Here is a 14,886-nt window from a genome sequence, read left to right as displayed (position 1 = left end):
ACAGTGTCAAGTTGTCATCAGCTTAAAATAATGAGTTATAAGATAGTATTTGCAAGCTTCATTGTAACCTCAAACTAAAATACATATAACAGATACACAAAAAATAAAAAGCAATAAACTAAGCCATATCACCAGAGAAGATCACTTTCACTAAAGGAAGACAAGAAGATCACAAAACAACCAGAAAACAAATTACAAAATGGCAAACATAAGTCATCATTTATCAATAATAACATTGAATGTAAAAGGATTACATTCTCCAATCAAAAGACATAGAGTGGCTGAATGGATTTAAAAAAAAACAAGACCCATTTATCTGTTGCCCACAAGAAACACATTTCACCTATAAAGACACACATAGACCAAAAATAAAGGGATGAAAAATGATATTCCATGCCAATGGAAAGTAAAAAAGAACAGGAGTAGCTATAATTACATTAGACAAAATGGATTTCAAGACAAAAACTATAAGAGACAAAGAAGGTCACTATATAATGATAAATGGGTCAATTTATCAAAAGGATATAACAATTTTAAATGTATATGCATTCAACACTGGAGTGCCCAGATACATAAAGCAAATATTACTATAGCTAAAGAGAGAGAGCGAGAGAGACTCTAATACACTAATAACTGGAGACTTCTATACACCATTTTGAGCATTGGACAGATCTTCCAGACAGAATATGAACAAGGAAATGTTTAACTCAATCTGCACTATAGACCAAATGGATCTAATAGCTATTTACAGAACATTTCATCCAATGGCTGCAGAATACCTTTTGTTTTCCTCAGTACATGGATCAATGTCAAAGATAAATCATATATTAGGTCACAAAATAAGTCTTAAAACATTTTAAAAAATGAAATAATATCAAGTATCTTCTCTGATCACAGTGGAATAAAACTAGAAATCAGTAACAAGAGAAATTTTGGAAACTTATACAAATACATGGAAATTAAACAATATGCTCGTGAATGACCAGTGGGTCAATAAAGAAATTAAAAAGGAAACTGAAAAATTTCCTGAAATAATGAAAACACAACATATCAAAACCTGTGGGATACAGTAAAAGCTGTACTAAGAGGAAAGTTTATAGCTATAAGTGCCTACATCAAAAAAGAAGAAAAACTTCAAATAAACAAGCCAACAATGCATCTTGAAGAACTAGAAAAGCATCTTGCAGGCTGTGACACTTTATAAGAAATAAAGTCTTCTCTCCTTTTCAAATTAAAAAAAGAATTAGAAAAGCAAGAGCAGACAAAACCCAAAATAAGTAGAAGAAAATAATAAAGATTAGAGAAGAAATAAATGAAATTGAAATGAAGAAACACCACAGAAGATCAATGAAACAAAAAATTGGTTTCTTGAAAAATAAAACAAGATTGACAAACCTTTAGCTGGACTAACTAAGGAAAAAAGAGAGACGATCCAAATAAATAAAATCAGAGACAAAAAATGAGACAACTGATACTACAGAAATTCAAAGGATCATTAGTGGCTACTATGAACAATAAGTTGGAACAACAAATTTATTGGCTAATTTGCCAATAAATTGGAAAATCCAGAAGAAATGGACAAATTCCTAGACATATACAACCTGCCAAGATTGAACCAGGAAGAAATCCAAAACCTGAACAGACCAATAACAAATAATGAGATCGAAGCTGTAGTAAAAAGTCTCCCAGTAAAGAAAAGCCTGCGACCCAATGGCTTCACTGTTGAATTCTACCAAACATGTAAAGAACTAATACCAATCTTACTCAAACTATTCTAAAAAACGAAGGGGAGGGAATACTTCCAAATACATTCAATGAGGTCAGTATTACCCTGATAGCAAAACCAGACACATAAAAAAAAAACTACAAGCCAATATTTCTTATGAATATTGATGCAAAAATCCTCAACAAAATACCAGCAAATTGAATTCAACAACACATAAAAAGATTATTCATCAGGATCAAGTGAGATTTATCCCTGGGATGCAAGGATAGTTCAACATATGCAAATCAATCAATGCAATACATCATATCAACAGAATGAAGGACAAAAACCATATGATCATTTCAATTGATTCTGGTAAAGCATTTGATAAAATTCAACATCCCTTCATGATTAAAAAAAAGAAGCCCTCATAAAACTTGTGTATAGAAAGAACATGCCTCAACATAATATAAACCATATATGACAGATCTACAGATAGCATCATACTGAATGGGGAAAAACTGAAAGCCTTTATGATTTGAAACATGACAAGGATGCCTACTTTCACTACTGTTATTCAACATAGTACTGGAAGTCCTAGATAGAGCAATCAGACAAAAGAAATGAATAAAGAGCATGGAATTGGAAAGGAAGAAGTCAAATCATCCTTGTTTTCAGATGATATGGTCTTATATTTGGAAAAACCTAAAGACTCCATTAAAAAAAACTATTATAACTGATAAATTCAGTAAAGTTGCAGGATACAAAATCAACATACAAAAATCATTAGCATTTCCATATGCCACCAGTGAACAATCTGAAAAAGAAATTAAAAAAGTAATCCAATTTACAACAGCCACAGATAAAATGAAATACTTAGGAATTAACCAAAGAAGTGAAAAATCTTTATAATGAACACTATAAAACACTGATGAAAAAAAGTAAAGAGAACACCAAAACATGGAAAGATATTCCATGTTCTAGGAATCAATGTTGTTTAAATGTTCATACCACCCAAAGCAATCTACAGATTCAATGCAATCCCTATCAAAATAACAATGACATTCTTCACAGAAATTGAAATTTAAAAAAGTCTTAAAATGTATATGGAACCACAAAAGACCCAGAATACCCAAAGCTACCCTAAGCAAAAACAAAAAACAAAACTGGAGGAATCACATTACCTGACTTCAAATAATACTACAGAGCTATGGTCACCAAAACAGCACGGTACTGGCATAAAAGCCGACACATAGACCAATTGAACAAAACAGAGAACCCAGAAACAAATGCATACACCTACAGTGAACTTATTTTTGACAAAAGTGACAAAAACATACACTGTGGAAAAGATAGTATCTTCAATAAATGGTGCTAGGAAAACTGGATAACTATATGCAGAAGCATGAAACTAGATCCCTCTCTCTAGCCATATACAAAAATCAAATCAAAATGGATTAAAGACTTAAATGTAAGACCTCAAACTGCAACTCCTACAAGAAAACATTGGGAAAAATCTCCAGGACGTTGGTCTGGGCAAAAATTTCTTGAGTATTACCCCACAAGCACAGGCAACCAAGGCAAAAATGGACAAATGGGATCACATCAAGTTTTTAAAAATGTCTGCACAGCAAAGGAAACTATAAACAAAGTGAAGAGGCAACCCACAGAATGGGAGAAAATATTTGCAAACTACCTATCTGACAAGGAATTAATAACCAGAGCTCAAACAACTCTAAAAAAAAAGAGCTCAAACAACTCTATAAAAAATCTAATAATCTAATCAAAAAATAGGCAAAAGATTTGAATAGATGCTTTTCAAAAGAAGACATACAAGTGGCAAACAGCATATGAAAACGTGCTCAACATCATTGATCATCAGAGAAATGCAAATGAAAACTACGATGAGATATCATTTCACCCCAGTTAAAATGATTTTTATCCCAAAGACAGGCAATAACAAATTCTGACAAGGATGTGGAGAAAAGGGAACTCTTGTACACTGTTGGTGGAAATGTAAATTAGTATAACCACTATGGAGAACAGTTTGGAAGTTCCTCAAAGAACTAAAAGTTGAGCTACCATATGATCCAGCAATCCCACTGCTCGTTATATACCCAAAAGAAAGGAAATCAGTATATTGAAGAGATATTCTGCACTCCCATGTTTATTGCAGCACTGTTCACAATAGCCAAGATTTGGAAGCAACCTAAGCACCCATGATGAATGGATAAAGAAAATGTGGTACTTATACACAATGGAGTACTATTAGGCCATAAAAAAGAATGAGATCCAGTCATTCACAACAATATGGATGGAAACGGAAGGCATTATGTTAAGTAAAACAAGCCAGGCACAGAAAGACAAACATCACATGTTCTCATTTATTTGTGGGATCTAAAAATCAAATTAATTGAACTCATAGACATAGAGAGGAAGATTGCCAGAGTATGGGAGGGGTAGGCTGGGTGGGGGGTGTGGGGGAGGTGAGGATGGTTAATGGGCACAAAAAAATAGTTAGAAAGAATAAGACCTGCTATTTGACAACACAACAAAGTGATGATACAATCATCTTATTTGTATATTTAAAAATATACAAATTTTTAAATATTTGATTGTATATTTAAAAATAAGTAAAAGAATATAATTGGATTATTTGTAACACATAAAATAAATGCTTGAAGGGAACACTCCATTCTCCATGATGTGATTATTGCATATTGCATGCCTGTATCAAAACATCTCATGTACCCCATAAATATATATACCTACTATGTACCCACAAAAGTTAAAAATAAAAAAATTTAAATCAGCTGTAAAAAATAAATTTAAAAATGAGCAAGAAAAAGCAGATAACAGTAAATATAGTAAGTAGATACGGTAGAATTAGCCATCAACTAAGTGAAGGTATATGAACAATAAAATATTGTAAGATAAATACATTCAAAATGGTTAAAGAGACAAACCAAAGAATAGAAACTATAACAAAAGAATGAAAACATAAAACAGAAGTTGAAAATTAGTATAATTTTTTAAAAAGCCAGTGAAATGAAATACCGAATGAACCAATTAAACAGAAGATGGGCCTTTACTGAAGAGGTAAATCTGAGAGAACGAACCAGAAAGCAAGACAGAGAGTATAACAGAGGGAGTAAGCCAGGAAGGCATGAGATGTGAGAAACAAAGAAAGAAACTCAGGATCAGGGAGGAAACAAAGGGACTCTTGAGAATAAGGGTAAAAGGAGATCCCAGGAGGGTAGCTGTGTTTTAAGCATGGAGGGCGAACAGTCCAGACCAGTCACTGTGTGACTAGAGACAGACACTGAGGGTGCCCCCACCATGTCTTCTGCTGCTGCATCATCTGATGACATGCTCCACCAGAACAAGCAAGCCCACCAAGCAACACTCAAAATCCAGGAAATAAAGAACCCAACTCAAGGAATTCCCAGGAGGAGGCTGTGTAGCAGGCCAGAGAGAGGTGTTTGGGGGTGATGCTTCTAAGAAAACTAAAATGCAGCATGTATATTATTGATATGATTGAACTTGTAGAAAAAAAAAAAGAAAAGGCAAAAAAAAAAAAAAAAGAAAGAAAAAGAGCACCAAGAAGCCATTGTAAGGTGTGAAAAGAGTAGAAATAGGGACAAAGACAAGCAAACTGAAAGGAAAAAAAAAGACATCATTAATTCAGAAAAAGACAAAAAGAAAGTAAACATACATCTACACACTACGGTGCTTAGCCTGAGCAATATTTGCATGGGCACAATAATATAAACATGGAATAGTCAATTAAGCAAACATTGTGTTATAATATTCTCTAGTGGGAGTGTGGGAGAAGGGAGGCAGAAGTCGTGGTGGTATGAGAAAACTAAATTCTTAAATATCATTATAGAATGTTTACAGAATGGCTCATATTGATAAATCAAAAGAAAGCATGACACACATGCAATTTAGAAATATGGAGATGCATAAATGCCAGAAATAAAAAGCTAAGATTGTTGGAAGCAATGGCAGAAGAGAACTGAGGGAAAGGATGAGGAGAAACCCCCATAATTTGCTCCAAGCCCTTCAATAACATTTGACTTTTAAACTTATGTGCATAAGTTACTTTAATTTAAAAAAATTTTTGAAAATAAATCAGTGCTGTGTTGTCTGAAAAAGCAGAGACATGATGCTTTCCTCCTTCTGCTATGATTCAGTGAGGCAGGTTATGTTTTAAGATTCCAGGAGCTAATGGAGCAGCACATATTAAACATATTCCCTGGCTTGTGCCCCAGCTACAGTCTGGTGGTGACCTTACTTCTAAGGACTCTGTCTTGCAATTTGCTAATCCTTTTCTTGTACCATTGCTTTCAAGCTTAACTGAGCACACTTCCTCCTTTAGCTTCAGGTAATGCAATTTTAGTGCTGAAAGTATAAAGAGCATTCTGGAATCACATACAGAAAACTTCTCCTTGATTTAATTGTTGTGTTGCTGAAAACAGATTCATAGCAAGTTGTTGTATATTAAATATTCTACAGTAAATTTTAACATTATGTTATTGGGAGTCGGGGAGGAACTGGCCCCAAACTACAATAATGACAGTGTTCTGTAAGACTTTCTACCATTACTTTCAAAAAGCACTTAGAATGGATTGATGTGTAGAGTTTGTTCACATACTTTTCCCACACAGCCAATGAAAGACATTAGTCAAAGAGAAATGGACATTTACTGGTGCTTATTATGTGTCAGGTACTGTGCTAGGGACTTTAATAAATGCATTGTGTACTTTAATTCTGGCAACCACTCGGAAAAGTAGATGGTATCATACCCACTTTACAGATAAGGAAACCAGAGCCTAAAGATATTAAGTAATTTTCCCAAAGCCACACAGCTAGTAATTCAAACCAACCATCGAGTCTTTTCACAAAAAAATGTATGTAATTACAATTCCTAGAGTTAATTTGAGCTTTGTTTTGAGTGCCCTATGATTCCATAGGGCTTAATACTTAAGCAGCCACATATGACTTAGCATTATTTTCAGTAAGAAACTTAGAAGACAATGATCTACTAGAATTTTAAAAATACTATTATTTCTTTTGATGTAATAGCCTTCATACTAACAAATGTTTATTAATGTGGTGATTAACTAAATGCCAGCATGAGATTTAAATATCCATATTAGAAGAACACCATATCAGGAGCAGAGTAACACAAACCTAACCAACATAACTCCACCTCTTCTGGTCCTTTAACCGTAAACAAATTGCTTCAACTTTCACAGATAAAACTGTAGGACTGGTAGTTCCTATCTCTTATGGTAGCTCTGGCCATTAGAAGTGGGAAGCCCATTGTAAAAATTCAAAATGTACTATTATAATAAAAGGTCTATCAGTGCAGCTAAAGCAGCTCCTCTCCCTAGGTAAGCAGTTACACCAAATGCATGAGCCTGACGCTAAGTCAGAGTGTGCAGTATGATATTCACCTGTGGTAACACTGAGCAAAGATGAGCTCCTAAAACTTTGTTGAGCCTCCCCTGACAGCCTGTGAGTTAGGAAAGCAGCCATGTTTTAAGTCCTGCCAACTATGTCCATCTGACATTGGCCTTGATACAGGTTAGGAAACCAAAAGATTCACTTCCTGCATCATGTTACCCTTCCATCAGATATCTACCTTCTACCTGGGCACCTGTGACGTAATGTGCTGACACATCGACAAACCACAAGAGAGAAAATAAGACCTGGCAAATGGAGCATAACCAAATCAGCGCTTTGAAAAGGGATATTAACAACAGCAGATAGCAGGTCACCTTCTAAAGGAGCTAGGCTACCCCAGCTTTGACCTGGAACCAGGTGATCAGCTAGAGAACATTGCCTTGGAGGATAACACGTGACTTCTACTCACATCAATGATTTTCTAACAAATAACAAAGTTGAATTATCCTTGTTTTCTAAGAGAGTGTGGACACGTTGTGAAGCCTTATTCCAGGATTTCATGCCAAGTCGTTCATTTATTCCCTAAGTACAATATTTAATAAAATCTCAGCGGCCATTCTCTGATATTTCATTATTCTACCCCATCTGTATCCTATCACCCAACTTTATCTCCTTCAAAGGCATTACAATATAATATTCTTCCAATGTGGTAACAACAAAACAAAAACGTATCAGATACTTTGGTCTACATGTTGTACTCACATTTCAGAATTAAAGAAAATCAAGCTATTATTACAAGTAATGACAAACTGGAATTGTATTCTTTGCCATTTTTATTACATTTGCTTTTACAAGTCAGTAGTGTTATAATCAATGAAGCATTCATTTGTATGCATTCTATGGTAACTCATTCAACGATACTGAAAACCATTATTGCTGGGTGCCACACCAGGTGCTAAAGATTCATCAGTGAGATGTCTTAGCACTCATGCAGAAACACACAGCACAGTGATTAGTTAGGTCCCGGGACTTGGGAACCAGTCTTTCTGGGGTCAAACGCTGGTCCTTTAAGCTTCCCAGCTGTGTGGCCTTAGGAATGTAAAGTAAGTTCTTGATGTCTCAGTTTCCTCATCTATTATAATAATAGTGTCTGTTTCAGAGGGCTTTTAGGAACATTAAATGAGATAATATTTACATTATGTTTTATGTTTACAGTTTATCATGGAGCTGTACCTGATACATAGGAAACATCACGTAAATGATCATTAAAAATGAAACTCACTTTCTAGTGAGGGAGTCTCATAATAAACAAATAAATAAGAAAATTATAGTCAATGGGGACAAACACCAAGCAAACCATTTACAATAGAATTAAAACACACTCATTTCTGTCAGTGGCAGGCTAGGTTATTTGGATGAATTCTCCTGCTGAGAACGACTGGGTGCAGAAACAACTCCAGTTTTGACAGTCCCTGGAGCAAAAGTGACCAATTAAAAGGTTAACCAAAAATAGATTAATAGGAGATTCTCCTAAATCAGGGTATGGGCAAACCAGAAGTAAACCATACCCATATCCACCCACAAGACTGCACGGACAGTTAAGTTACTTTGGCACAAAAAAGATCTGGAGATTGTAGGAGAGGGAAAAATGAATGGACTGATCCCTGGGAGGGTGTGACTATGGGCTAGCAGTGCTCCTATGGATCAGTTGTTTTGTCCAAGAAACCTCAACCCACAAACTCAGTGTTCATGTCTGGTAACTCCCCTAACCTCTTGAAAATCCTTTCTAGAGTAAGTCACCTTTAGGCCTTAAATTTTCCAAAAATAATTTTTAAAGTAGAATGAGGAACACACAATAATATCTAAGAATATCAAGAAACAAGACCCTATGAGTGGAAACTGGCAGGAAAAAAAAAAAAAAAAACAGACCAAAGAAACACCTTCAAAGACTTCAGATTTTTTATCAGCCAAAGATTATAAAATAACTGTTCAGTATGTTTAAAGTTTAAAAATACAAGTTTAAAAATATCTTCAAGGAACAGAAACGTATAGTGTCCTAACATATTTGAAATTAGATAGAACAGTTAGAAAAGAAAAAGTTAAAATGTATAAATTAATGAAGGAATTTAACAGATGTTTAGATGCAACAGAAGACAGAATTAATGAACTGTCACATAGATCAGAAAGAATTCTCTAGAATGCATCAGAGAAGGCAAAAAATAAAAAAGAGTAGGTCAAGACGCATGGTAGGGGAGACTGAGAAGGTGTAACAAATGTCTAATTGGGATTCCAGAAAAAGAAAAGAAAGAGGGCCAGGCTGGGTGGCTCACACCTGTAATCCCAGCACTCTGGGAGACCATGGCTAGCAGATTGCTTGGTCCAAGGGGATCAAGAACAGCCTGGGCAACATGGCAAAACCCTGTCTCTACAAAAAGTACAAAAAATTAGCCAGGTTTGGCGCCTTGTGCCTGTAGTCCTAGCTACTCGGGAGGCTGAGGTGGGAAGATCACCTGAGCCCAGGAGGTTGAGGCTGCAGTAAGCCACGATCGCGCCACTACACTCCAGCCTGGGTGAAAGAGTGAGACTCTGTCTCAAAAAAAATAAAAAATAAAAAAAATAAAGAATAGAATGGGGCGGAGGGTATGTTTGAAGAGATAATAGTTGAAAATTTCCTAAAACTGAAATAAGAAGCCTATAATCCAGAGCTGTGGGACCATGGCAGTAGCAGAGGAACAGAATCCAGAGGATGGAGAAGAGCAGGAAGGAGGAGGGAGAACAGTTGGTTCTCATGGAACTGTCAGGAATTATTGATTCAGACTTTCTCTCAAAATGTGAAAATAAATGCAAAATTTTGAGAATTGACACCAAGAGGCCCTTTCTGCCAGTGGACAGCTATATCTTGGCTGGGGAGTCTGAAGACACTCTTGGGACCTGTGTTATATTTGAAGAAAATGTTGAACATGTTATGGATAGAGAGGGCAAGGAGTACACAGTGCTAAAATACAAGTGCCATACAGGGAAGAAGTCAGCATGACAAGAACTCTTCTGACAGAGAAGGAAGGAGGAGAAAACAGGTGGGGTGGAATGGCTGCAAATCAAGGATAAGGATTTCTCCTCTAGACCCAACATGATTTGTAGCTTTCTACATAAAAATGAGATGAAGAAGTGATAGCTTTGGCCTCAGATAAACCTTTGGAACTGGAAGGAAGATTCAAATGAAAGAGAGTTCAAACCTGAGTTGTGAACAGGAGAAGCCGCTGCACGTGGACATAGAGGATTCTGGTCCTCCTCATGATATCCCTTCTGAGACAGAAGGTTTTGTGTTTACAGAAACTCAAGATGCTGCCTTAGAAGTCACTCCCAGATGAAATGTTTCTCGTAATAACACATTATGAGCTTTCTAGTGTTCTTATATAAAGATAACCAGCTGTATAGCTTTCAGCTGTTCACTATTTTATTGTGTTTTGTTGGCTATACACACATATCCAGTCACAGCACAGCTTATTTTACCAGAATCACTCAGGACCAGACATGAATTGAATTTTTTAAAATTCAGCTTAAATGACTTTAGGGACAGTTCTCTGATGAGTCCTTTAAATTCAAGGTTTTACTAAGGAAAGTACATAAGTTTTCTATTGTAGCTGTTACAAATGACCACAAACTCCGTGGCTGAAAACAACAAAATGTATCATCATAGTTTTGTAGGTCAGAAATCTGACACTGGTCTTAACTGAGCTAAATTCAAGATGCTGGCAGGACTGCATTCCTTTATGGAGGCTGGGGGCAGAGTAGGGGGCCATAAATCCATTTCCTTGCTTATTCAGTGGTTGGCAGAATTCAATTCTTTACAGTTGAAGAATCAAAGTCTCGTTTCCTTGCTGTCTGCCAGTGGAGGGCCATTTCTAGCTTCCAGAGGCTGCCCGCATTCCTTGGCTCATGGTTTCCTTTTCTTCAGAGCTAGCAATGGTGGGTCATGTTCCCTTTCCTGTTACTTCCTCATCATACCTCTCTCTGACCTACCCTTTTGTCTTCTATTCCACTTTTAAAGGTCCATTTGATTATGATTACATTGGGCCCACTTGAATAACTCCTCTATTTTAAGGTCTATAACCTTAATTCCAACTGCAAAGTCTCTTTTGCTGTGTAATTTAACATATATAGGCATAAAACTAGGGACTGGGGCATGGAAATCTTTTGGGAGACCATTTTTCAGTCTACTGTAATACGTATTTTATCTAGAAACAGAAAAAGCATTTTGAAGTGCTTAATTCCTAATATTCCAGCTGTCAATTCACTCTTTTTTCACTTGAGCAAGATTGCTAGAATTCAACTGTAATCATGATTTTATTAGGGCAGTAACCTAAATCTGTGATAATTTGTATTTTTTAAGTAAATTATTCACAAATATAGATACTTTGTTATAGGTTGAGCTGTATGAAATTGTCAATATTTGTATCCGACTACAAAAAACAGCAATTTCACCTAGTTTAGCCTAGGTGAAATTAATAGTTAAAACATACCTCACATTAATCACATCTCACAATTGATGGAAATGTAACTATTTTAATGGGTTAGAGAACTAATGCTCTGGAGGAGGAATTTTTTTCTTCAAGAAAATCTTGTATTTAATTGGAAAACAACTTACCTTGATAAAAAGCATTTTCAAATCATAAGCACATATATCTTCTCAGGTTTTATATGACGTTTTTAGTCTCAGCTTTTGTATTAGTCCATTCTCACACTATGAATAAAGACATACCTGAGACTGAGTAATTTATAAAGAAAAAGAGGAATAATGGACTCACAGTTCCACATGACTGGGGAGGCCTCACAATCATGATGGAAAGTGAAGGAGGAACAAAGGCATATCTTACATGGCAGCAGGCAAGAGACTATGTGCAGAAGAACTGCCCTTTATAAAACCATCAAATCTCATGAGGCTTATTCACAATCATAAGAACAGCACAGGAAAAACCCACTCTATAATTCAATTACCTCCCACCAGGTCCCTCCCACAATATGTGGGGATTATAGGAGCTAAAATTCAAGATGAGATTTGGGTGGGGACACAGCCAAACCATATCAGCATTTTTTTTTTTTTTTTTTTTGAGATATGGTCTCACTGTGTCACCTAGGCTGGAGTGCAGCAGTGCCATCAGAGCTCACTGAAGCCTGGAACTCTTGGATTCAAGCAATCTTCCTGCTTTGGCCTCTTGAGTAGCTGGGAACTACAAGTGCATGCCACCATGCCAGCTAATTTTTTTTTTTTTTTTTTAAAGACAGGGTCTTACTATGTTGCCCAAGCTAGTCTTGAACTCCTGGCCTCAAGCAATCCTCCCACCTTAGCCTCCCAAAGCTCTGGGATTACAAGCTTGAGCCACTTTGCCCAGCCTAATGTCAGCATTTAATAAGAAGCTATTGTTCCCACCATATATATGTATAGGAGAGACTGCTAACTGCCTGACTCAATTATCTGTTCTCCCTGTTTCTCTTTGTAACAGAATCCTGGAACTTATTCAGACTAGCAATGTGCCCACTTTCCCCATAGATTCATGTGGCCATATGACTAAGTTCTGGCCACTGACATGGAATTAGAAGTGTTGGGCCAGGCCCAGTGGCTCACACCTGTAATCTCAACACTTTGGGAGGTCAAGATGAGCAGATCACTTGAGCTCAGAAGTTCAAGACCAGCCTAGGGAACATGGCGAAACCCTGTCTCTACAAAAAATACAAAAATTAGCCAGGCATAGTGGGGCACGCCTGTAGTTCCAGCTATTCTGGAGGCTAAAGTAGGAGGATTGTTTGAGCCTGGGAGGTTGAGGCTGCAGTGAGCTGTGATCGCACCACTGCACTCCAGCCTGGGCAACAGAGTAAGACCCTGTCTCAAGAAAAAAATAAGGTGTTGAGTGACGCTTCCAGAAAGTTTCCTTAAACTTAAAGGCATAAGAGGAAGTAGGTAGGCTCATCTTCTCTTTCTTTCTGCTAGAACATGGATGTGGTAGCTAGAACTCCAGCAGGATTCTTGGACTTTAAAGCAACCTTGGAAATAAACCCTTGAGTGGCAGAGCAGCAGGATAGAAGATTGGGTCCAGATTATGCGAGACTGCCCTGGACTGCTCTGAGTAAAAGGGTTAACAAAACCCTTTCTCTTCCCTGGTAAAATGACTTTGCCTTTCATCATCATTTCTCTGGAAGCCTACTAGGCAAGGTAATAATGGAATGTCAACTGTGATACTAGGCAATACTGGATCATCTTTATGATTAAAGATGATCCCTTATTGGTAAACTATATCTGGACCAAGAAGACTGTGACACGTACTATAAATGCCCATTGAAAAACATGAGTTTTGAGATTCCTTAAGCGTAGTGTTCCTCATTGCAAAGATTCCTGGAAATTACAGTCATGGGCTATCTCAACAGGTATTCGTTCTCATGGAGCATGAAGCTTCCAAGCCAGGTGGCTTCTGCACCCACCGGATGATCTTGTTTCCTTATACCTGAGCTGACACTTGGCAGGCTGGACTAAAGCCTCCTGCTGAAATAAGCCTCATGCTGCCATGTTGTTGTGCTGTTTCTTGTTCTGTATCTTGCAAAGTTAAGTAAACAGGGTGTCAGATTGGATGCCACAAGGCTTACTGGGTCCTGTGAGTGTCAATGTCATTCTAAACCTGTGACTACTGCTGCTGCTCAGGCAGAAAAGACATTGCCACTGCTTACCTCTGGCCTTCTTTTACATGAGAGAGAAATGACCTACTCTCTTAAGTCACTCTTTAATAGCCAAACTTAATCCTAATTGCAACATATGTATTTTTAAAAACATGAAAAATATTAAAAAGTAGACAAGGTACAGTAGCTCATTCCTGTAATCCCAACACTTTGAGAGGCCAAGGTGGGAGGATTGCTTGAGGACAGGAGTTCAAGACCAGCTGGGCAACACAGCAAGACACCTGTCTCTTTTTTTTTTTTAAAGAAAGTATAAAGAAGTGGAAGATTCTTGAAATGTGCAATTATGCAAAAGAAACTGATCTACACTATAATGTACTTCTACTTCAAATTGAAAAGGAAAATAAAGTCTTAAATTCTAAAGAGAAAAAAAGCAGCATATAATCCCAAACGGTATAAAAATAAAAAGAAATCCATACTTAGATACATTACAGTGATACTAAAGAAAACCTAAGGCAAGGAGAAAAAATATCTTAATAGCAGCAGAGGGAAAAAGAAAGTACCAGTCACCTTCAAAAGAGGGACAAATTGACAGCTGACCTCTCAGAAGAAATAATGTAAGCCTAAAGACAGTGAAATAATGTATATTCAATGTACTAAAAGAAAATAACTGCCAACCTAAAATTCTATACACAACAAAAATATCGTATCAGTATTAGGACAAAATATCAGACAGCAGCTAAAAAGAGCTTACCACCAGCCAATCCTCACTTAAAGAAAATCTAAAGGATGTATTTCAGAGAGAAGTATTCTCAGATAGAAACTACGAGATACAAGAAGGAATAAACAGCAAAAACAGAATAAATGTAAACCACTGAATAAAGAACAGCCATCTTCATTAAATAATTATGCTATGGAAACACCATATGGTTTGGTTGGGGGTGAGGGGATTGTCAAGGAATGTTTCACTGAGGGTGACAGAGGTCAGTGTGGCTGGAGGGGAAGGGAGGAATGAGGTGGGGCTGAAGAATTAGGTTATATAGGTCATATATAATTATATAGGACTTTATGAGTGATGTCAGTTCTTATCCCACATGCAAGGGGGC

At 36.7% G+C, this 14,886-nt stretch overlaps 1 long non-coding RNA gene and 1 pseudogene across 2 annotated transcripts in view; one reads left to right on the top strand and one right to left on the bottom strand.

Annotated features, from left to right (window-relative positions):
• The window catches only part of LOC112134289 (uncharacterized), a 101,998-nt gene that overhangs the window by 56,159 nt on the left and 30,953 nt on the right, over positions 1-14,886 (bottom strand). The gene's annotated exons all lie outside the window — the stretch shown is intronic.
• LOC100453211 (general transcription factor 3C polypeptide 6-like) lies at positions 9,754-10,485 on the top strand (annotated as a pseudogene).

Source organism: Pongo abelii, chromosome 6 (assembly GCF_028885655.2).
Source record: "Pongo abelii isolate AG06213 chromosome 6, NHGRI_mPonAbe1-v2.0_pri, whole genome shotgun sequence".
Lineage (NCBI taxonomy): Eukaryota > Metazoa > Chordata > Mammalia > Primates > Hominidae > Pongo > Pongo abelii.
The sequence above is the reverse complement of the archived record's forward strand: the minus strand, read 5'-3'. Positions and strand labels throughout refer to the sequence as shown.